The sequence below is a fragment of the Bos grunniens genome, chromosome X, assembly GCF_055505025.1.
Source record: "Bos grunniens cultivar Pamir isolate PY7600 chromosome X, Bosgru_T2T1.0, whole genome shotgun sequence".
Taxonomy (NCBI): domain Eukaryota; kingdom Metazoa; phylum Chordata; class Mammalia; order Artiodactyla; family Bovidae; genus Bos; species Bos grunniens.
Window position 1 is genome coordinate 19873972 of NC_141194.1, and position 25416 is coordinate 19899387.

The following is a 25416-nucleotide window of genomic DNA, read 5'->3' on the forward strand; positions in this document are numbered from 1 at the left end:
AAAGTCTTCTGAAAAAGGCCAAAAAAAAAAAAAAAGACAAAAAAAGGTTTGTGGAAACAAACCTTATTTTCACTTGAAACACAAACAGAAAAAAAAAAACATTTTTGAAGACAAATGTTGGAAACCTGATACCTTTACAATACAGAGGAATTCTGAGACAGCCAGCCCTCCAAGTGTTTTATTTTTAAAGTAATCCAATGGTACCAAAACCCATCAAAACACTGGCTTCCATAGCATATGGAATTCCATACCATATACCACTCTCCTAATACTGGAAAGTTAAAGTTCTCTCCACCTGCTTCAAGTCTTGCCTGAAATTAGACCACAGAGAAAGAAGCAAGGGAGGAGTCATAAATCACTTCTCTGTCAAGTCCAAGCCGAAAGGCAAGCGTGTAAATCACTCTGAGGCTAAAAAAGATTCCTCCCTAAGGCAGAAGAAGAATGTTTGCTTACACCTTTATAAATAAAGTTCTGTCAAGCTGCGAGGCAAATATACTCATATCCATAGGGGTAACCGGGGAGACAGCTCTGTGAATCTCCAACACAATCCATTTCCACACAAAGGACACTCTTACCAGCTTCCTCTTGGGACAGTAAATAATCGCTAATCATCCCAGATGGTGTGAATCTAAACTTATCAGTGACAGATAATAAATCAGAGCATTCTGATATGTGCCATGCTATTACAGTTCCAATGATTTCACACCAATGGGACATTCAAACTGCTAAGTAGCATAATTAGTTACAGATAATTCCAAGACATTAGTCATGCTTGGGATAAATCCTTGGAACAAACACTGGAAATATTCTTTATTGTAGATAGTACTATATGCCTAAAGGGACTAATTTGGTACCAGGCTTATAAGTATGCGGGCATATAAGATGAACAGCACCTTTTCATACCCAGAAGTGATATTCCACTGTACATTTTATAAAACAAAGTACCCTCCCACAACCGCCTTTTTCACTTCTCAAGTTTTGCTCAAACAAGACATTTAATTTTATATTCAAGAGAATTTTAATTCTTATTTTATTCATCTCAACTGTTTCTCTTTAAAAATGCAACTGTTCTATCAAGGAATGCAATACTTACTTTGGGAATAAATGTGAAGCAAGTGAGTTTTGTTCTGGGATCTTTTCCTCGTGCTAGCTTCAACATTTTAGCTTACTTTTTTCATATTTCTTTTATTATTTTCATTTTTTAAAATTGCAATATAATTGCATTACAATGTTTTGTTAGTTTCTTCTGTACAACACCATGAATCAGCTATATGTATACATATATTCCCTTCCTCTTGAGCCTCTCTCCCACCCCCCACCCCATCACACACCTCAAGGTCATCACAGAGCACTGTGATGAGCTCCCTGTTTTACACACCAGCTTCCCACTGGCTATCTGTTGTAAACACAGTAGTGTATATATGTCAGCGCTACTCTCTCAATTTGTCATGTTCCCTTCTCTCAGAATCTAGATCTTCACTAGCTACTCCCAGTAACCAAGCCATAGGGTATTAACAACTGAGAACAACTTAATGAAAGCACATCTTCCAATATTATAGCTGCATTTGAAACTGTTAGGCTTGAGAATGAGCAGGGAGTTTGGGCTATGTTATATGCAAAGTACACTGTGCAAAATGCCAGGCTGGATGAATCCCAAGCTGGAATCAAGATTACTGGGGAAAATATCAATAACTTCATATGCAGATGACAGGCTCTAACTAAAGAGTCTCTTGATGAAGGTGAAAGAGGAGAGTGGAAAGCTGGCTTAAAACTCAACATTCAAAAAACGAAGATCATGACATCCAGTCCCATCACTTCATGGCAAATAGATGGGGAAACAATGGAAACAGGGACAGACTTTATTTTCTTGGGCTCCAAAATCACTGTAGATGGTGACTGCAGCCATGAAATTCAAAGATGTTTGCTTCTTGGAAGGAAATGCTCAGACAAACCTACAGAACATATTAAAAAGCAGAGATATCACTTTGCCAACAAAGGTCCATATAGTCAAAGCATGGTTTTCTCAGTAGTCACGTACAGATGTGAGAGTTGGACCATAAAGAAGGCTGAGCGTGGAAAAACTGATTCTTTAGAACTGTGGTGCTGGAGAAACCTCTTGAGAGTCCCTTGGTCAGCAAGGAGATCAAACTGGTCAATCCTAAAGGAAATCAGCCCTGAATATTCACTGGAAGGACTAATGCTGAAACTGAAGCTCCAGTACTTTGGCCACCTGATGCAAAGAGCCAACTCACTGGAAAAGACCCTAATGCTGGGAAGATTGAAAGCAAGAGGAGAAGGGGGTGACAGAGGATGAGATGGTTGAATGGCATCACTGATTCAATGGACATGAGTTTGAGCAAACTCTGGGCTATACTGAAGGACAGGAAAGCCTGGCGTGCTGTAGTCCATGGGGTTGCAAAGAGTCGGACATGACTGAGAGACTGAACAACAACAGGAACCCCATAAATCATGATATATAAGCAACCAGCTGATGTCTTGAATTGTTCACGAGGTTATAGGCAAACCCAGGCTATATGAGCCACCAATATAAGTTGTTGCAAACATTCAAATACACTATAAGCAGAGAATGCCATAGAGGACTTATATGTGTTTCCTCTACACGTTCCATAAATTGTCTACCATTCAAAATCCTCAACCTACTCTCCCAGATTATGTATCCTTTCATATAATTTATGGTGATTCCCTACTCCAGAACATTTTAATTTTTATGAAATTAAATCTGTTGATTTGTTCATTTTCTTCAAAGTTTGGTATTTTAAGTAACTACTGTAAAGTCTCCCATAAATTAATAGAAATAATCCCTTGAGTCATTTTCTAGAACTTTTACTTTTGCAATTAATATTTAAATCTTTCATCTATCTGGAATTTATTTTAACTTTGTAACTTCGTATTTTTTTTCAAATTTGTAACATATTATTTTAACACCATTAATTTAAAAAGTCAACCCCTTGTTCCAAATTTCCATCAATAAAATATAGAGTAAGTTAATAAAAACATATCTACATGATGAACTACTATGTAGCTCTTTAAAACAATGAGGTTGCTCTGTATGTAATAATGCCAACAATGTATAGATTAAACAGTTACAATGAGAAAAACAAATTGAAGAAAAGTATGTATGCTATAGGGCTTCCCGGGTGACACTGATGGTAAAGAACCTGCCTGCCAATGCAGGAGACGTAAGAGACACAGGTTTGATTCCTGGGTTGGGAAGATCCCCTGGAGGAGGGCATGGCAGCCCACTTCAGTATTCTTGCCTGGAGAATCCCATGAACAGAGGAGCCTGGCAGGCTAAAGTTCATAGGGTCTCAAAGAGTCAGACATGACTGAAGCAAGTTAGCACACAAAAAACTATGCATACAATTGTATAAATGCTGAAAAAATTCTAAATATAAACTGTGAATAGTTGTATCTGAGGATTAGGATTGGGGACGGAGGAGAGTTTTTTCCAACTACTTAAACTTACATAATTTTTTAAATGCATTTATACAAGCATATACACCTTTTGCATTTTAATGTCAATCTTGCAAACCAGAACAATTCTTTAAAGTTAACTACTAGTATAGTCAAAACATGTATACACTCCAAATCACTAAATGCATAGAACATTTGGTAAGAATCTCCTATCTCTTTTTTCCTCTGCTGGGCTCTGATGTGAACAAGAAATCCACCTTTATCAAGTTTAGTCTCAGAGGTTTTGGAGTTGTTACTTCAGTTAGCCTAAGGTAACTACTTAAATACTAGTTAGGCAAATAAGATATGATATAAAAAGCTAAGAGATCAAAGTAGTATATGTGTACAACACTTTTGATAGTAAGTGAAGACTGTAGGAATGAAATTAAGAAAAAAGGCCCAGAAGAGTTTCTTTAGGGTGGGATAGAGCTGGTCAAGTTTTGGTGACGAAGAACTATAGAGAAAGTGTGTGAGTCAAGTTCAGAATCAGGGAAGTAAACATTAAATAGATATGTACATGTATAACTGAATCACTCTGCTGTACATCTGAAAATAACATGACATTGTAAATCAACTATAGTTCAATAAAGAATAAAATTTTTTTAAAATAAAAATAAAAAATGGTAAAACAAAAAATAAAACCTCCATAGCTTCCTTTATATATTTCAAATAAAAAATATGAAACAAGTCACCAGTCCAGGTTCGATGCATGATACTGGATGCTTGGGGCTGGTGCACTGGGATGACCCAGAGGGATGGTATGGGGAGGGAGGAGGGAGGAGGGTTCACGATGGGGAACACATGTATACCTGTGGCAGATTCATTTTGATATATGGCAAAACCAAATAAAATAAAATTTTAAAAAAAATTCAAATTTCTTAATAAGAAAAAAATAGATGAGTCTCATTGGAGTATTGTTAAGAACCAGTGAAGGCAGTTTCAAAAATGTAGGTTAGAACTTACTTATGGAGAACCCTCAGTGTCAGCCTAAGGTTGTTTGTCATACAGGACCAGTATGACAAATAGGTATTATTTTTTTTTTCATGTAAATGTAAATTGTTGGGTATTGGGGGGGGTCTACCTTTCAACTAGGTTGGGAAAGATTCTCAAGTTATAACTCAGTATCAGGAAGGATTAGCAATGGATTAGCTGATGGATTAGAAATGTCTGATATGGACTAATGATTGAGGCACTGTTCTGTGCAGGGTATTTGCAGACTCCGCTAGAGGTAAGGAGGTTTGTGAGATATGGGGAAATAGATGTGACAGTGTTTTTAAAAAATAAGATAAAAAAGACCTATAGATGATGAGCCAAGGAAGAAAGATGGTATAATAGAACTTTACGAGGCTTGGGGAATCAAAGGTGAGCCTAAGGTTCTGAGCCTCGAGTCCTAGAACATTGGCACTGTTTTCAAAAATAGATAATTTAAAAAGAGTTCATTTTCAGGGGGAAGGCAAATGAATTTATGGTTTTTGATCTGGTGACCATATGATAATTTCTTGCAAGAAGTTTGGTGTGAGATATTGAAAATGCAGAATAAAGAAAAAGAGCTCTTTTTTTTCTTTCCTCTTCAGGAAGGCAGATTGCTGGAAGAGGGAAAAAAAAACTTCACAACCTACTTACAAATCATCCCAATTCTGAGTTCCAAGAAGGGAATGGTTTAACAATCCACTGGGGAGAACACAGTAAAAGATGGTGTATTTTTCCCCCTCAAGGCAATGATAGTTCTTTTTAAACTTTACTACCTAAATTACAAATAAGCTCTTTTTATCATTTCCAAAGTGCACATTACTTAAGTTTAGCTTGACTTCCTCTTAATCAAACTGAAGCTTTATTTCCATTTTAAGTTTATATTTGGTAGAATAATTTGCCTTGAAAATCTACCTGTAGTTAGGCCATATATGTGCACAGTACATGGTGCAGTTTAAAGTCCTTCCACAACTGCTCGTGCAAGCTTCACAGCTCTCCAGTGAGGGAATAAGACTGGAGTTTGAACCTCCACTCTACAGATGGATTCAAGCGGTACCTTGAAAGGTGATGTGCTTTACCTCAAGTCTACAAAATAAGTTAGCAATGGAATCAGGCTAAGAATTGAGGTCTTCTAACTCCAAATTCAGTGTTGCTTATAGAGCATCACAGACTTTCTTCCACAGTGAAATATTCACTTTCATATCGGCCTTTTAAATGGCACATACTCTTATTTTTCATAAATAGGTGATAGTGAGTTTCTCTTCTAATTTTTCTGTTAAATTGTGTTTACTTGTCCCCACAAGAACAAGGTTATGCCCTTTATGAAAGCTTGAGGCACAGACTATAATACTCAAGAAAGATTTATGATCTCACAATATTTTTCTGCTGTCATTAAAAACAAGTGGTGAGATAAAGCAGTTTCAATTATACCATGAAAGAGCTGCCCTATTTCACAGGCTGACTGAATTCAAAATACTTGAAATAATTGAGTTACTGTTTTCTCTTCTGTTCCAAAATATCTAACACAATGAGAATCATTTTCTTTTTTTGTTTCTGCTATTGTTTATAGTCAACAAATACTGCATATACTGGAAAAATAATAATTCACTACCAAAGCATGCTTTTTCTTCTTTTTTTTCTTTTGCAATTCTACCACTGCTCCATGGCTAAATAGTACATTTAGGAATCTCCAAGGTTGTTTTTCTACAGGTTTTTACATGGTGTGCTTTCCTCATATCACAAGGTTTATTTAAAATCTCTTGTTCTTTACCTGACAGGATGTGACCTAGGGTGAAGGATAGAAAAGCTGATTGAAATTATACACCTCTGAGACCTCCAGAAGATTGACACCTATTTTCAGATTTGTTTACAGTTTACTCTGAGAAATAAAATGCTTCCATTTTATACGGGGCTTAAAAATGTCATCTGCAAGGGCAAAGACTGTTATGAGTGTGCCTTTGGGGCTTATTTTTAATTTCTAATAGAGTCCTAAACATATTGTGTGTGTGTGTGCTCAGTCTCTGTCATATCCAACTCTTCGTGACCCCATGGACTGTAGCCCACCAGGCTCCTCTGTCCATGAGATTTCCCTGCAGGAATACTGGAGTTGGTTGACGTTTCCTTCTACAGGGGATCTTCCCAGATCAGAGATCAAATCTGCGCCTCCTGCAGTGGCAGGTGGATTCGTTACCACTGAGCCATCTGGGAAGACCCAACACAAAGTGACCATTCAACAAATGCGTATTTAATTGAATTCAATAAAATTAATATATACATAGGTTCAGGGTAGTAGCATACTCTACGGGGTAGAGATGGCACTGTTTGGGACTGGTATTAATAGATCGCATGTAGAAACAGCCTCACATCTTTTTAACTCTATTCCCACTATTTGCAACGTGGTTTGGAAGCATCTCCAATCCACAGGTGTGTCTATTTCCCTACCTTTGGAATACGAGTTGCCCCTGTGACTGGACTTGGCAAACAGAATGTGGCAGAAGTGTCATTGTGCCAGCTCTGAGCCTAGGCCTTGCTGTCTTGAAGTAGTCGCCATTTGAGCAATCCTGGGAGATGAGAGACCTCATGGAGCAGAGACAAGCTGTCCCAATGGATGCCCTCTCAGACCAGCCAGCAATCACCCAGCTGACCCAACAGCTACCACAGACACATGAGGAAACTCACCTGAGACCAACCCAAAATGCTGAACCACAAAATCATGGGTTTTGCTTTAAGCTACTATATTTGGAAGTGGTTTGTTACATGGGAAAAACTAATTAATACACAGGAGAAAGACTGGTATAGGAAGAATCCAATATTCCTGTTCAGAAAAGAGACTCTGCCAAGAATTGGACAATTTTGCAAAGTTCTTATGGAGAAAACTACCACCTTTCTCTTTATCCTTCATTCCTTCTTTCCCAACAGGTGTAGCTAGCCTGATTGGTAAAAGCTTGACATTCCTTGGGCTACATTTTCTGGAAACAAGAATAAGAAAGTTAAAGATGGTGGGTCTGCACCATTGCTCTCACCAACTTCCTCTCAAGCAGAACTCCTCCTCCTTCTCTTCTCTTCCCTCATGCTTTATGACAGATCTGTCTGTGTTTGTGGGTAAGGGCAGGGCTCCACCATTGTCACTTACTGTCCTGCTGGTTATGGTGCGTGAGGCAGGCCTATGGTCCTTCTCAGTGGCCTCTATCTACAACTGCCCTACAGATCCAGGTCTCTTCACAGGCAAGTCCAGATTCAGCATGGATGCAGGAGTGACCATTAAACTTCAGATTCAAGCTAAATTTGCCAACAAACAGCAGCAGCTGGATGCCATTAAGTCCATTCTGACCAACAAAACCACAAGAGGAGAAGAAATGGGTTTTAGTGTTTCTTCTGCATCATCCAATAGCTGTGACTATCAACTGGCAAGTTTTAAATGTATAATGAAAGAGAATTTCTCTCTTGGATAGCTTACAATTTCACTGTTTTTCATTTTAAGTTTTATGGGATTGTTATTATTATAATTAGAATATAACTTTAATTCTTTTATATTCAATTTTTCTATCAAATGTCTAGGCAAGAACCACACAAATTTCAAATCACTCTATTTTGGTCCTTTTATATGTAGAGATGAGAAGTTACTTCAATCAAACAACAGCAGGTTTTCCTTTCCAATTGTCAGATTTTCTGCTCTATTTTAAAACTCAGCACTTGGTAGTGTAACTGGATTTTTTTCCCCATAAAGAGAATAGCATATAAAATTAGATAATGGATAGCAACTCAATTTAGCACGTTAAAAATGTTTGTTTCACACAGAAGCACACACACATACAGCCACACAGAGTTCTTTTGGAAAGTGTATTAATGAACAACACAAACATGAACATTTATGTATTTTTGTTTCACCTTCCAAAAAGTTTAAGGATGTAAGGAAATGTGAAAAAAATTGTGTGGAATAGTTGACACCAATAGTAGGGGGAAAGTAGCCTAGATTCCCACTTCATGTTCAATTCAAGATGAGATTTTTTTTAATATAAATTTATTTTAATTGGAGGCTAATTACTTTACAACACTGCATTGGTTCTGCCACACATCAACATGAATCCGCCATGGATACACACGCGCTCCCCACCCTGAACCCCGCTCCTACCTCCCGCCTGCCCAACACCACCCCTCTGGGTCATCCCAGTGCACCAGGCCCGAGCATCCCGTATCATGCATCGAACCTGGACTGGCGATTCATTTCACATATGATATTATACATGCTTCAATGCCATTCTCCCAAATCATCCCACCCTCGTCCTCTCCCACAGAGTCCAAGAGACTGCTCTATACATCTGTGTCTCTCCTGCTGTCTCCCATACAGGGCCATCGTTACCATTCCTCCAAACTCCATATATATGTGTCAGCATACTGTACTGGTGTTTTTCCTTCTGGCCCACTTCACTCTGTATAATAGGCTCCAGTTTCATTTTCTACATCCCAAGAGACCCTACTTTTAGTCTCCCTAATCTCTATGCATATGAATTCAAAATAGAGCCATCAGAATTTCCTTTTCAGAAAGTAGCTGCATTTGCAAAACCAACCTACCCATGCCCATTTCTATCTACTGTTTACATTTCTTTAGTACTGACTGGCCTTGTTATTTTTTTTTCTATTTCTCCCTCAGTCTTGGAAAACTTTTTAAGTTTTTCATTTTATCTAATGGATGAACTTATTGACAAAATTGTTCAAGTATACTTTAATGTAGTCTCAATATTAGTAATTTTTTCTTTTTTCTTTCCTAATATGATGGATTTAGATTTTTCTCTTATTATTTTTGTCATTCCTGAGGTTCATATATCTATTAATCTTTCAAGGAACTTTGGATTTTTATTCATCCCTAATATATTGTTGTTTTCTGTTTCAGTAAATCATGCAGCCATCCATGTATTACTTCTTTCATTCTACTTTTTATAAGATTATTCTTTTTAAAAAATTTTATATTGTCTGTAGATGCTTAGCTCATTGATTCTCAGCCTTTTCACTATCTACACAGGTGCATCTCATATTTTTTATGTAACTAAATTTTTATTATATTTTAAGTATTTGTAAGTTTTATTTATAATTCTTTTTTAAACCATTAATTATTTAGATGGATATTTAAAATATTGAAATATGAGGGTTTTTAAAATTATCTGTTTATTAATCATTAATGGCATTGTGATCAGGCTTGCTTTATGAATTAGTAGACAGTCATATTTTGTTTAAATTGTATTCTGTAGGACTATATTCTGTGGTTTTTGGGTGCAGGATTTTATATATATCTGCTAGATCAAGACTGTTCATTGTGACATTAAAAATTCTCATTAACAATTTTATCTATCAATTACTGAGAGATTTGCGTTTGCCAACTTGTGGAATTTTCATTGCATTTCTACCCACTTTTGCTATATTGAGGTCACACTGTTAACTGTATATATTGAGTCTTGTTATATATTCCAGATGAACTGAACATTTATGCTTATGTAATCATCTTCTTCACTTAAGGCTTTTTGTTTCAAACTCTATCAGATATTAATATACATACCATCGAATTATTTTAGTTTATATATGTCTTATGTCAGGTAGTAGTACATGCTATGGAAATAAAACAGGCTAAGAGAACAGAGTAATGGAAGCATGCTCTGGAGAGCCCCTCTGCTAAGGTGAGTTTTGAGCAAAAAATCTGAACGTGGTGAGAATAAAAGCCCTGGGAATATTAGAGAATAAAGGGTTTCAGGCAGAGAGAATAGCATAAAGAACTGCTAGAACATGCTTGGTGTGTTTACAAACCAGCAAGGAGGGTGCTGTGGATGCAAAGGAATGAACAAGGTGAAGATGACATCAGAAAGGGAAGTGGGCTGGATCAAGTAGGGAGTTGTAGGCAACAGGAAGATTGGAGAATTTCTTCTAAGAGGGAAAGCTATTAGACTGTTCTGAGCGAAGAACAGACATGACCTGACCTACATTTCCATATTATCAATGTGACTGTCATGTTTAGAAAAAAAGATGAGGCTGAGTCAGAGTAGCATCAGATTAACTAGTTGGAAGAATTTTGAAATAATTCAAACGTGAGATGATAGTAGTTTTTATCAACCCTGTAGCATCAGAGAAGAGGAATAGTCTAATTTGGGGGGAAAAGATATTTTGAAAGTTAGAACTGGTTAGACTAGATGATGGGCAGATATGGAGTATAAGAGACAAAGAAATCAGTCCTCTGTGCTTGATATGAACAATGACCACCATATGAGATTGACAGTGACTAAAATAAGGCTGACTATAACAGGAACTGGTTTGCATAGTGGAAAATCAAGAGTTTATTTTATAACCTGTAAGTCTGAGATGCTTATTAGTCATCCAAACGGGGATGTCTGGTTCACATTGGAGTTCAGTCTAGAGGTGAGTCCAAAGATATAATTTGGGAGTCATCACATATAGGAACAGTCTTTAAAACTGTGAAATGTGTTAAGAGCACCTAGGGAGTGAGGGAAGATGGAGAAAAGAAGAGATCTAACAATGGAGCCCTGGGGCACGCCAATGTTTAAAAGTAGGAAGATGAAAAGAACACAAAGGCAAGCGAGAGAAAGCCATGTCATGAAGGCCAAGGGGAGAAAGTGATTTAAGAAAGAGACTCCACTGCATCTGAACGGAGATGACAGGTCAAGTCAGACATGAACTGAGAATGTTTAATTCTCGAGCTGGTGATGTGAAAGTCACTCAGGGAACTTGAACAAAGTCACTTCAGAGGAATGATTAGGAATGAATGCCATACTGCAATGTGTTCAAGTGAGAATGAAGAGAGAAAGGAAGGGCAGAAAAGAGAGAAAACTCCCGTGTTTATTTTTGGTCAAGGAGAATAGAAAAATGGATGGAGAGGAATCAAGACAGGTATTTTCATTTTGTTATGTTTTCAGACAGAAGATACTATACATGCTGTTGATAATGATGGGAAAATTTATTACACAGAAAGAAAGATAATTACATAAGTGAAGTCTTTCTCTTCCTAAGGTCCAACTTTTTTCTGTAGAGGACCAAACAGTAAGTATTGAAGGCTTTATGGGTCATACTAGTCAACTCTGTCATGGCAACCCACAAAAGCAGCCACATACAATACGTAAACAAATCAGCATGGTGGAATTCCAAGCCCACCTTATTTTCAAAAACAGAAACCAGCTCAAATTGGGAGTAGTTTGCTAACCCCTTCTCTCATCAACAAATATTTTCTGGATTGGAATAAAATTTGTTAGCATAAAATGGAAAACTATTTACTATAATATAAGATGAAACTGAACTCTGTTTTATAACATGATTCTAGGTTAATGAGTTGTTGTCACCCTACAGGGAGGTTCCAAGGTCTGGACCTCATCACTCTCAGTCTAATTCTATATAAATCTCAACACTATCTATCATAAAGATAAAGACTAAGGCCACATACAGCTGAGAAGAGATTTTCATGACAATACAAATATAAAGAAGTCAATTAAGTGGGATACTAGGGTGGAAACTAACGCTGTAGAATAAAACTTAGAATAAAAAATAAATCACACAATCTCAGTAGACTTAACATGGAAACCCATATACAAAATACATGAAGGTCTCAGTTGACTGGAATTTAAGCTCCATATTAAAGAGTGACCTGATTTCCAAAACAGCTTAAATAAAAAATTAGCCTACACTGACAAGTATCTGACACTGACAGTGGCAGACTTTATTTTTGGGGTCTCCAAAATCACTGCAGATGGTGACTGCAGCCATGAAATAAAAAGACGCTTACTCCTTGGAAGACAAGTTATGACCAACCTAGACAGCATATTAAAAAGCAGAGACATTACTTTGCCAACAAAGGTCCATCTAGTCAAGGCTATGGTTTTTCCAGTGGTCATGTATGGATGTGAGAGTTGGACTATAAAGAAAGCTGAGTGCTGAAGAATTGATGCTTTTGACCTGTGGTGTTGGAGAAGACTCTCGAGAGTCCCTTGGACTGCAAGGAGATCCAACCAGTCCATCCTAAAGGAAATCAGTCCTGGGTGTTTATTGGAAGGACTGATGCTGAAGCTGAAACTCTAATACTTTGGCCACCTGATGCAAAGAAGTGAACCACTGGAAAAGACCTTGATGCTGGGAAAGATTGAAGGCAGGAGGAGAAGGGGATGACAGAGGATGAGATGGTTGTATGGCATCACCGACTCAATGGACATGAGTTTGGGTAAACTCCAGGAGTTGGTGATGGACAGGGAGGCCTGGCATGCTGCAGTCCATGGGGTCACAAAGGGTCAGACACAACTGAGCAACTGAACTGAACTGACAAGTATCTAGCATCCAGGACGAAAGAGAATCATTCCAATGTGGAGACTTACACAATATTACAGGAAATACATTGGGGGTGGGAGGAGTCCCAGGTGGCTCAGTGGTAAAGAATCTGTCTGCCAATTCAGGAGACACAGGTTCCATCCCTGGGTCAGGAAGATTCTCTAGAGAAGGAAATGGCAACCCACTCCAGTACTCTTGCCTGGGAAATCCCATGGACAGAGAAGCGTAGTGGGCTACAGTCCATGGGGTCACAGAGAGTAGGACAGGGCTTACCGACTAAACAAACAACATTTTAAGGGGAAAATCAGGTCAGTTAGAACTCATTCAGAGGTGAGTGAGCTGGAATGGTGAGAGGTAATAGGTGCACAACAAATGTTTATAGCACTAAGATTAAAAACAGGAACAATATATACCATCTACCTCTTAAAAATTTTGCTAGTTAATTTGCAGAGGCTCTTTTCATTTTTAAAAAGAACTCTAGAAAGGTTAAGATGGATTTAGGCAGCCCCTAGAAAGTAATGCAGAAGGCAACGGCAACCCACTCCAGTACTCTTGCCTGGAAAATCCCATGGATGGAGGAGCCTGGTAGGCTGCAGTCCATGGGGTCGCTAACAGTCAGGCACGACTGAGCGACTTCACTTTCACTTTTCCCTTTCATGCATTGGAGAAGGAAATGGCAACCCACTCCAGTGTTCTTGCCTGGAGAATCCCAAGGACGGGGGAGCCTGGTGGGCTGCCGTCTATGGGGTCACACAGAGTCAGACACGACTGAAGTGACTTAGCAGCAGCAGCAGTAGGAAGTAAACGAACCATGGAAAATAAAGCACTCAAAAAAATTTTTTTTTTTTTTTGTCATTCACGAAGGTCTTCCATCATGATTCTGTTCTTGTTTTTTTTTTTCAGATCTTTCTGGAATACTCCACTGGCGACAGCTCTGCCTGAGCTGTCAGCCGTAGGGTTCAGCAATGCAACCACCATGCCATTATTTTTCCAACTCATTAGACCATATTATTAGAGCCATTGACACTATGGCCTTTATAGCTCAGGGCATAAATGTCTAAGCTTAGGTTTGGGGACTTAGAACTTTATCCTTTGTTTTCTTCTATTTTATTTTATAACACAATCAAGAAGGATATTCTCTCAAAGGCTTAGATTATGAGCCGTTCTGCCTTAACATGTTTTTGCATAACCAGACTATTTCTAGGAGACGCAGCAGCAACACCTTCTGGGTGCTTCTCCAGTAAAGAAAAGGGCAGGTCATGTATTGCTGGTAGCCTAAGGTGGCTCTGAGATCATCTGTCAAGCACGCACAATGGCCAGCTTTGACTGGTTTAACATCACAGAAAAGCAAAGCTCCAGTGTGCTTGGTTGGGCATTTTCCTGTTCTAAATGCTTTTCTGACCAGTTTCTTTTACAGATGAATTTTATAACAAGATACAATTGTAAGGGCTGACTGTTTTCTTGAGGGGACTTGCTCAGATGTTCACGCCTCACCATTATTTGCTTGGCCCCTGGAATCACACAGGGTAAAAATCTAATTATGCTTGTTGACATTCCTCTGACCACTTAGTTTTCAGGTCCACAATTATAAAACTGTACTGATAACACAATGGTATCTAACAATTGTATGGGATTTTATTGTTGCTCAAGTACTTTAATGTACATCATGTCATGGAGAATCCCAGAGGCTGGAACTGATTCAATCAATGTTACCATCAGAAGAGCATTTGTTAGAAGCCCCCACAACAGAAACAGTGGAGAGTATTTTCAGGACAAGGTTATGAGATGAGATCTGTACTATCTGTCTTACTAATTCACATTAAACAACACATAAAAGGCCAATGTGCCCAGACAGACTCCGAGTCAAGGCCAGTTTTTATTTTATGTGTGTCAGACATATGCCCCAGCTGTCTTGGTTTCCTAGAGCTGCAGTCATGAAATACCACAGACTAGGTGGCTTAAAACAACAGAAATTTGTTTTCTCACAGTTCTGGATTCCAGAAGTCTGAAATCTGGGTGTCACCACTGTGGGCTCTTTCTGGAGGTTGAGGGACAGTATAGTCCATGCCTCTCTTAGCTTCTGGTGGGTGCCAGCAATCCTTGGCACTCTTTAGCTTTCAGATGAACCACTGGCATCTCTGGCATTGTCCTCACATGGCATTCTTCTGGTATATATCCGTCCTTCTTATAAAGGATGCAAGACCTATCAGATTAGGGCCCACTCTAATGGAGAACCACCTCAATTTGTTTAGATCTGCAAACACCTTCTTTCTTAACAAGGTCACGTTCACAGGTACACAATTTGGGACTTCATCATATCTTTTTATTGTTATTTAGTTGCTAAGTCATGTTCAACTCTTTTATAATCTCATGGACTGCAGCCCGCCAGGCTCCTCTGTCCATGGGATTTCCCAGGCAAGAATACTGGAGTGGGTTGCCATTTCCTTCTCCAGGGGATCTTCCTGACCCAGGGATCAAACCCGTGTCTCCTGCATTGGCTGGTAGATTCTTTACCACTGAGCCACCTGGGAAGCCCATCATGTCTTCTGAGGAGATACAATTCAACCTACCACACCAGCCTTACCAGTAACAAAAAAGTTCTCTCTCTCTCTCTTTATACTCCAAGGGTTAGAATCCCTACTTGCCACAGACCTACTTCTTGTGGCCTGGTCCCTAGAGCCTGCAATCTTTGTGTTCTTCTGGAACACAGAGGACTCTACAAAGAGCCCTCGCTGTACTTCTGCTCTGGCCTTCCCATCCCGTTCCCATTTGGGAACCCTACCCAGGGTTCTGATGGTGTTTGTGAGAACACCATTCTGTGCCACCCAGCTCCATATGCTGGTGATTGCTACCAAGTCTCATTTTATCTCAGGTTTGAGAATACTGTTGATACCACTGGATCTGAGATGCACCTGCTTGAGGCTCCAAATGTTCTGCCTTGTGGGCATATTGCTACTACTGCTATTACTACTTTCATCTTCAGTGACAAAGGGAGGTGAAAGGTTGACCAGACTAACCTGGATCTGTCTCCCTATGTCCAAGGCAATGATGGACAGCACTGAAATGACACCTGCCCTCTCTATACTTTAGAATCTAGGGAAATTTAAGGTTCTTTATACACTAGAACCAGAGAAGGCAATGGTACCCACTCCAGTACTCTTGCCTGGACAATCCCATGGACAGAGGAGCCTGGTAGGCTGCAGTCCATGGGGTCGCTAAGAGTCGGACATGACTGAGCAACTTCACTTTCACTTTTCACTTTCCTGCATTGGAGAAGGAAATGGCAACCCACTCCAGTGTTCTTGCCTGGAGAATCCCAGGGACAGGGAAGCCTGGTGGGCTCGTCTATGGGGTCACACAGCGTCAGACACGACTGAAACGACTGAGCAGCATCAGCAGCATACACCAGAACAATAACCCACCCTCCTTTCCTGTCCTAGGATAAACATCTTTTCAGGGGGACAGACAGTGTGAAGATCAGCTGCCCCTGGAAGAAGCCACCACTCCTCATCAGGATGCAATCTTCTCCCATGGTCTCAACAATCAGAAATAGATCTGCTATTTTGTGACTTAGCGACTTGGCTATGCAGTATACATTTTTCTCCTTTTCCTGTTAACAGAACAATTATTTTGTCAGGTGTGGAAATAGGACCAGCAATAAAACGTGTCCACCCTTCCATTACAGATAAAAGTGGCCAATGAGATATAGTACCAAGTCTTTAAGCACAGTTGTTGAGAAATGTTTTTACAGGGGCTTGAGACAGCTTATTTTCCTCACCTGGATTATATGGCTGGAGCTGTGGCAGCCATCTTCCCACTATGAGGCAACCTTGAAGATGAAAGTACCACATTAAGGATGACACAGTAATACACACACACACGGAAATTGATTATCATTGACATTGTGGAGCCACAAAAAGGAGCCGTAGACTTCATGCATATTGTCCCCCAGGGCACCTTTAGCAATGTCTGTTAATATTTAACAATATTTTAATTGCCACAACTGGCGGGAGGGGCGTGTGTTATTGGCATCTAGTGGTAGAGGTCAAGGATGAGGCTAAACATTCTACAGTACACAGGACAGCCCACACAACAAAGATTCATCCAGCCAAACTGTCAGTAATTCAGAGGTTGAGAGGCTTGCATTTAAGGATGAAAAACCACTGTAATTTCAAGCCTATGTTGTTAGCAGTCAAACGTAATTCCTGGTATGCACTGGAACAATTCTCAAAATCAAGGTCATTTCATCTTTCTTACTGTTATACTGTCACATATATAAGAACTAGTGTGAATGTTAAAATGCTTGCATTGTGTGACTCAAGCTTCCTTTATTTAAATTTAGTATTTCTACTGTCAAGAAAGAACAATAATTATGAACAATTTAAGGTGCTGCCAGGCAAGGCATCATTAATAAAGTTATTGTATCACTGTGCTGAGTTAAAAGGAATAGGCTTGGTTCTTCAAAAAGTTAAACATAGGAGTGGAATGGGGAGGGCAATGGGAGGGAGGTTCAAAAGGGAGGGGATATATATATATCTATGGCTGATTCATATTGAGGTTTGACAGAGAACAATAAAATTCTGTAAAGCAATTATCCTTCAATAAAAATAAATAAATTATATATATATATATATATATATATATTTATATATAAAGTTAAACATAGAATTAACATACAATCCAAGAATTCCATTCCTAGGTTTACACCCTGAAAAACTGAAAACAGGTACTCAAAAAAAATACTTATACACAAATGTTCACAGCAGCATTGTCCACAATAGCTAAAAGGCAGAAACAATCCAAATGTCTATCAATGGGTGACTGGATAAAGAAAACTTGATATATACAAAAAGTATTGACACATGCTACAACATGGATGAACATAAAAAAAAACATGCTAAGCAATAGCTGGACATATACTGCACACTTACACTTGTATGAAATGTCCAAATTTCATAACCCATGAAGATGAAATGTCCAAAATCCATGGAGACAGAAAGCAGATCAGTGTTTGCTAAGGGCTAGAGGAAAGAGGAATAGGGAGTCACTGATTAATAAGGTATGGATCACCTTTTAGGGTGATGAAAATGCATTGTTACTAGATAGAGGTGATGGCTGTACAACATTGTGAGTGTACTAAAGGTCACTGAATTGTATACTTTAAAGTAGTTAAAACTTCCTACTATATAGCACGGGGGAATTATTAAATATATTCAATATCATGTGATAAATCATAATGGAAAAGAGCATTAAAAATAATATGTATAACTGAATCACTCACTGTACAGCAGAAATTAACACTGTAAAACATCTATACTACTTCAATAAAATTTTTAAAAGGTCAAAGAGTTCAGATGCTCATATTTATGTTATGTGTGTTTTACCAGTTTTTAAAAAGCAATAGCCTAATACTGGTTGTCTCTGGTTCTCAGAAACAGTTCTTTGGGACCCACAAATTTCCTGAGAGAGCAGAGTCTTTGCCTAAAAATTAGACTGAGTGAAAATTCAAAGTCATGGCATTTCAATTTGGGAAAATTTAAAGCTGTATAATGTCAGTAATTTGTAAAGTTTGGGAATTGGTCATCTCTAATTCCCAAACCTTATTACAATAACTGCTTCTTCACTGAAGGACTGATGGGCCAAAAATGGTGGAGTGGAAATTCTAAACCTGAAACATTAGCAACAGAATCTCTGAAGGGAGACTGAGTGTGAGTCCCAGGGCACGTTTAAAGCACCTGCTGCTAGAAGGGTCTTCCAAATTCCAGTAGAACCACACTGTGACTCGATGATATTAAGGTCATCTCAATTTAAATTATGCTTATCATTCTGGTAAAATTCTTTCATATTATAAGAGCTCTATTTAAAGGTTCTGTTGAGCACATTTCAGAAATCTATGAATAAGCTAGGTTTGCATGTCAATCTATTTGAAACTAGAATTAAATTCACTTTTCAAAGAGCTTTTTTCCAACTAGGTTGTTGGCATAACTCTTAATTTGAACTGAAGTGGAAAAATGCATAAACCTTCTAACTTCTTTTAGTTATTTATGGAGAAAGAATCATGGAAGGAATGTTCATTTCTTCCAACTCTACAGAAAAAAAAATCTCCATGTTGATCTCAGGATTTATTAACTGATTTATATTTCTCTTCTTGAAGAATTTGAGTTCAAACAGGAACACTTTGCATTTTTTTCTGCCTTTATCCAATGACTGGTTATGGCTACATTCACACAGAAACAATTAAATAGAGCAATGCTCATTTAAATGTAGTTTTTAAACTAGTCCACATGAATCACACAATTGAGCAAGTATTGCTATTACTTATAATTCTTGGAAAGAATTTAATTGATCGTGCTAAAAATAGTATATAGATGTATATGTATGTATGTATTTCTAAGCTTAAAAAGTTTTAACTTTATCAAACTACATTATAAGCTGGAGCTGAGTCAGCAATTAGTTACTTTAATAAAGTTTAAAAAAAATAAAGAACCAATAAACCATCAAACATAAAACTAAATCAGAGATACTTTTTACCACCCAATCCTTTGAAAATTCCTTTTAAGTAACTCATAATTAAATCTGTTAGCACTTTGCACCCATCCTCATTTAAGTAAAGCATGTGGACCCAGATTCAAATTTTTAAGTTTAATTTTTGCTATACGACTGGTCACTTTCATTTTAAAACCAAGAGTTTTTATGATTTGAGGTTAAGGGCAGAATATGTATTTGTTTCTTCACTATTTTTGCTACATGAATGGCTGGTAGTTGATAGAGGAAAGCTATAAAATCAATGGTTTGCCAACAACTTGGGAAGTAAAATGCTGTACCAGATGTTGTTGGTGTCCCACCAATATCACCCACCCTTACCAGTTCCAAGTGCCAGCATCTACATGTCTTTGCCTGAACACTTTCATTGGCCTCCAAAGCTCACTCTTGCCACATGCAGAAAACAAGTCATAAATGCCAAGGAATTAGCACCTAACCAGGAACAGCCCTCAAGTAATGACTATTCCGAGTACCCCCTGCTCTCTTGCCTCTTGAATGGCAAAACTTGGAGTCATGTTCTTGTACTGCTAGTTACACACGTGCACAAACATGACTTGCCACAATACAGTCCACATTCCCCACTCTCCTTTGTAGATAAGTGTGGCTATGTTTTCACAAGTTCTTTGTCTGTCTTCCTTCCTACACATAGTAACACGGATGATTCAGAACTCAGCTTCAGCCATGCAGATGTGGACCATGTTTTAGATGAATAAAGAAGAATGATATTGAAGGTCCCTGAATGATGACCTAGAACAAGGATGCCTTGCAACTGTATTTTGTTCTCTTTGTTATAGTCACTTTTATTTTACCTAACATTCAAAGAAGAGCAGAAGAAATCTTCATCCATAAGATAGTATGTCAGGTTAAATCATCACTATAGATGAACCTCTAAGCAAATGCCGCATCTACACAATAATACCATCAGCTCTGAGATCCCAATTTCTCACTGTCATCACATCCTGATTCTTCAGCAGTCTCCTAAGTTTCATCTCTAACTCTCATGAGCTTTGACATACTGAGGGAAGCATGAGGCCCTTTGTACTGAGTGGCTGAAGTTCCTGCAGAATTTAGACTTGCTTACAACCCCCCAGGGAGCTAAGCACAAGTAAGGGGACAATATGGAAATGTACTTGAACTTGTTAAGCACTTCCCTAATGTGCTCATAATGTCAGTTCAACCGAATTAGCCACATGCTAACACTGACATCATCTTAAATGATGTCATTCTCCCCACTAAAAGCCTGCCCCTGAGTGAAAGGCTATACTCATCAAGATAGATGGGTCAAGGAGGAGAGAAGAAACATTCATCAATGAAACTGTTTTCTAACCTAGACCAGAATACTTTTGGTTGCCCAAAAGAGGAGAACTACAAAAGGTAATAAGGAAGGATATGTGAAATATGCCAAGTGGGCACAGTACTCTTCTGTAAAGTAAGGATGTAGTTCACAATTGACCTAGTGGAGTAACAGCTTTAAAACTGATAAATTGTGTAGTGATCTCTCTTCCAACGGAAGAAAATAGCCAAACCAGTTTGACAAACTATAAATACTTAATAATACTCAACTAAGAAACTTAAGTTATAGTTCTTCCCAAGATTCAGTGTCACCCTTTATTCTCTTGACCAAACCGATGCTTTTCAACAGTTACTCTGTATGACTGTTACCAAAAAAAAAACAAAAAAACAAAAACAAAAAAAATAGAACATACTTGCTTTCTACAAATACCAAATATTTCAAGAGTGTATGGACATTCAAACTTAGCCCCAGTACCACTGTATTATGGCTCGTTATGTACTAATGAGACTTCAGATTATACTCCTGAGTGGTTTCAATTTTGCTTATCCTGGGACCTAGTAATTCAATTATTCAAACAGCTTTTTGGAAGATTATTTCTAGTGCAACAGTTCTTAACCTTGGCTGTACATTAGAATCACCTGGAGGAAATTTAAATTTCTACTGCCCAGATCTTACCCTATTTTCATTAAGCAAAACTTCTATGGGTGACAGCAGCCAGGTATGAGTGTTATGTTTTTTTTCAATATCTTCCCAAAGGTTCCCAATATACAGTAAAGGCTAAGGATGGCTTGAATGGGTGAAGTTCTGTATTTAGTTAGCTGTACCTCCTGAGCTTCCTAACATTTCTAAACGAGGCCTTTAGACTAGATCTCCAAGCACTGAGAAACAATTTATCAGTCAATAAATATTCATAAAGTTCCAAGTATCCTTAAGGCTCTGTGTTCAGTGCTAGAAATGCAAGAATGAAAAAGACATCTGGATGAGACAGAAAGAACAGAGCTTCTCAAACTTTAGTGTGTACTTGAACTTGGGGAACTTGTTAAAATGTGGGTTCTGAATCAGTAGGCCTAGGGTGGAGCCTGATAATTTATTTCTACAAGCTCTCAGGTGACATGCCAGTGCTACCAGTCCATCGACCCCACTTTGAGTGACATGTAAAACTGCAATGTGAAGTAATGAGTACTATAAAAACCACAGGGTGCTCCCTCCCAGTGGGCCAGTGGTTAAGACACCATATTGCCAATGCAGCAGACGTGGGTTCAGTCCCTGGTTGGGGAACTAAGATCCCACATGCCACAGTACATGGCCAAGTGGTGTTTAAAAGAAGAATGAGCGAAGTCTACAATTCTGTAAAATGCTGGCCTCCTGCAGTTATCATCATCTTTACCTTTATAGAGTTTTCAAATCTTTCCTAAAATTAATTTATATACTATCTCTGGTCACCTTTAGAGAAGGTTCTAAGAATTTTATGAGTTGTTCAACAATAAATTCACATACATTTCCTCAAGGAATATTTTAGTAAAGTGTAAGAAGATTTGCCAAAGCCAACATTTGTGGAATTCAAAAAGGAAAGGCAAGCAGGCCAGATTTGGACAGAGGAAATGTGAGTCAGAGAAACACAGAGTTGAAAGACAGCTGGAAAATCAACCTGCCCATTTCCTTGTCCTGTTGGTGACTCCATAACTCACGCTTTCCCCTTAGTCTAAGGGAAATGAAAGGTCATTTGCACTTGAAAGCAACACTTGAAGAGAAATGTGCCTTCAAAATCTCCAACACCTAGAGCTTCACAGGAACTTCAAAGTGATTCAAACCTTCCAAGAGATCAAACTAACATTTCAATTAGAATGAGAATTCTTAATAAAGATCCACATTTTTATATTGATTCTCCAACATAATTTGAAGAGAAAAATGCATTCTTTGTTCTTGGGAATAGTTCTCCTTTCTTAATGGTAAAGTAAAATGTACAGTAAATTCTTCAAGTATTTCAAGAGTCCTATGACACCAGTACATTCTACTCTGATCAAATATCCAAGTCACCTCAATGTTCTTCCAGCAGCAATGGAAGCGTGACATGTTAGTATAAGTAAGTGGGACTAGGATCCCCTGCAATGTAGTGATTGACAGCACTGGATCCCTAGTATCAAAAACTAAAAGCCAGATGGAAAAGGAAAAGGAGGAAGGGGAAAGAGGAAGAGTCCAAGAAGATGACACCCTCAATAGGAATGAAGAACTCTGCAAGGAAAAAGATTCTCACAGTGCTTAGGTTGCAGAGTTCTCTTCTGGCACACAGACTTGCAGGTTTATAATAAATTCTTGTAACTTATTCCCTTATCTGCAAGGAGATCCAACCAGTCCATCCTAAAGGAAATCAGTCCTAAATATTCATTGGAAGGACTGATGCTGAAACTCCAATACTTTGGCCACCTGATGGGAAGAACTGACTCATTTGAAAAGACCCTGATGCTGGGAAAGATTGAGGGCAGGAGGAGAAGAGGATGACAGAGGACGAGATGGTTGGATGGCATCACCGACTCAATGGACATGAGTTTGAGTAAACTCCGAGAGTTGGTGATGGACAGGGAGGCCTGGTGTGCTGCAGTCCGTGGGGTCTCAAATAGTGGGACATGACCGAGCCACTGAACTGAACTTATTCCCAGGTGGTGCTAGTGGTAAAGAACCCACCTGCCAATGCATGAAAGGTAAGAAATGCAGGATCGATTCCTGGGTTGGAAGATCCCCTGGAAGAGGAAATGGCAACCCACTCCAGTATTCTTGCCTGGAGAATCCCATGGACAGAGGAGCCTGGTGGGCTACTGCCCATAGGGTCGCAAAGAGTCAGACATGTGTGCAAGGATGCACAAACACATACATATATCATTACTGAAAAGAGATTCCTTCCTAACTTGTACTTATCCACTGGATGGAGTTTTAGTGTCATGGGCAATGTGAAGTTGTAGAAAGTAAGTGCTCTCTGGTTCTAATTCCAGCTCTGTGACTTCCTAGATGTATCGATCTGCACTTGGACAAATTAATTAAATTAATTCCCTGAGCTTTACTCTCCTCCTAAGACATGCTTGGATTTGAATTGATAGATGAATAAAAGAACTAACAATTCTACATTTAAGGTGCTGGACACTTTAAGTTCTTTAAAATTGTTATTACTTTATAATAAAGATCATAAGCTTGTTTGGTTTTTCATTGTAATGTCCTGTGCATCAGGTGAACTTAAGGAATTAATGATACTGATGATGCAAGCATTTGTCTAAATATGATACCATCATATTGCCTCTCCACTCTGACAAAAAACATGTAGGCACCAAAGCAGACCACGAGAGGCTTGTGGGTCCAGGGCAATAAATAAATAGGCTTTATTTGATTTGCATAGTGCTCATTACAAGTGTTAAGTTAGTTCATGATATTTGAAAATCAGAAGATTTATTATAAACAACCAGATTTCCAGCTTCTTTTGAAAAACCAGAAAATCTCCAACAATCATGCTTGGCCACCATCAGTTGGAGCTGAAAAGTAACTACTGCCCCTTTGAGATAGGACATGGTTTCTCCAATTTGCCAATCTCCACTTGCTTGATTTTATTTGTTAGGTAAGTGGTCACTACAGTCATTTGAGTTTAAGACCCTAAGTCTTACAGGGAAAAGTAAATATTCAAAGAATCTATGAGACAATTTGACACAAAATTGCTTCTTTGAAACCATAACCCAGTTTTAGGTTGAGTTTGGAAACATGGAGAATTTTGTAGGAGAATCCTTTAAGAGGAACTAAGGAGTTCCAAAACAATAGGCATAGAGACTTGAGTATTGTCTATCAATTCAAATTATCCTCCTTGGCCTTCTATCTCTATACTTACATCACACCTTGGAGTGAAGATTGTTCATAAAAAGAGGGAACTAGTAAAAGAGCTGCAGAGCAGGCTGTCTGTCAGCTGTTTTGATGCCATTAGTCTCAGTAGCAACAGGGGTTAATGCTCTTGGTATAGATGACAGCACCTCAACAGCTATCACGGCCACCCTTGAGGTAGACACCTGCCAGAACTAGAAGGCTGTGACCTCTTTGTGGGCACCAGAAGCTGCAGAGCCTTCAATGAACCTTGTCAGCAATAGCTTCTGACATTATCCACAGTGGCTATAAATGAGAGAGGACAAAGAAAATGGCGATGGGACAGCAAAGTCAGTGGGTGTGCATTTGGTGCACACAATTGACATCTTGAACCATTTCAGAATTATTTGGGCTGAATCGGAGAGCTCGATGGCATGTGCCTGGAGAGTGGACTGGAGCTAGAGAAATGCTGCTCAGTGATTCTGATCCAGGCCCTAGGCTCACCCACAGGATAGGGTATAAAATTAAGATGCTGTTCAGCAAATTTCATCAGTTGCAGTTGCTTTGCTAACTTGTCAGTTGATAATTACCAATCTCCTTTGTTTTTAAGTGTATTTAATGAGGAGTGACTTAAATGTATTAATCAGAAAAATGCTGATTTTCAATGCCTAATGGTCCAACCTAGATAACCAACACACTGAAGGGTTTTTCCTTGTTCTTTATTGGGCTCCACTTGGATTTTGGTCAAGTTCAAAAGTAAACACCATTCCCTTTTCTTCTAGCTCTTTCCTTAAGTGGAAATAAACGAAGAAAAGGTTTGAGTCCCATTGTTTTGTAGGAAATCTGGTTGGTGTGATTCCTGAGTTTCCTTTTAAACAAGTCTCTTTGACACGAGTGTGCCTGATTTATTATGATCAGCATCCATAGAAACTCTAGGAAGAGGAATAACTAAAGGGTCAGGAGGAGGAGGAGGCAAGAGAGGATGAGGT

General features: G+C 38.7%; 1 long non-coding RNA gene across 31 annotated transcripts in view; it reads right to left on the reverse strand.

The window, feature by feature from the left end:
* Window positions 1–25416, reverse strand: part of LOC147339896 (uncharacterized) — a 784113-nt gene that overhangs the window by 699529 nt on the left and 59168 nt on the right. For 12 of the 31 annotated variants that reach the window (XR_015159683.1, XR_015159682.1, XR_015159692.1 and 9 more), the window contains 2 exons: window positions 17688–17777; window positions 7577–7769 (listed from right to left, as the gene is read on the reverse strand). The exons of 5 other annotated variants lie outside the window; for them this stretch is intronic. This is a non-coding gene — a long non-coding RNA (uncharacterized LOC147339896). Of the gene's footprint in view, window positions 1–6088; window positions 7413–7576; window positions 7770–13653; window positions 14941–16534; window positions 16586–17687; window positions 17778–25416 lie in introns of those variants that run through there. 14 more of the 31 variants (XR_015159705.1, XR_015159702.1, XR_015159706.1 and 11 more) reach the window with 6 other exon arrangements.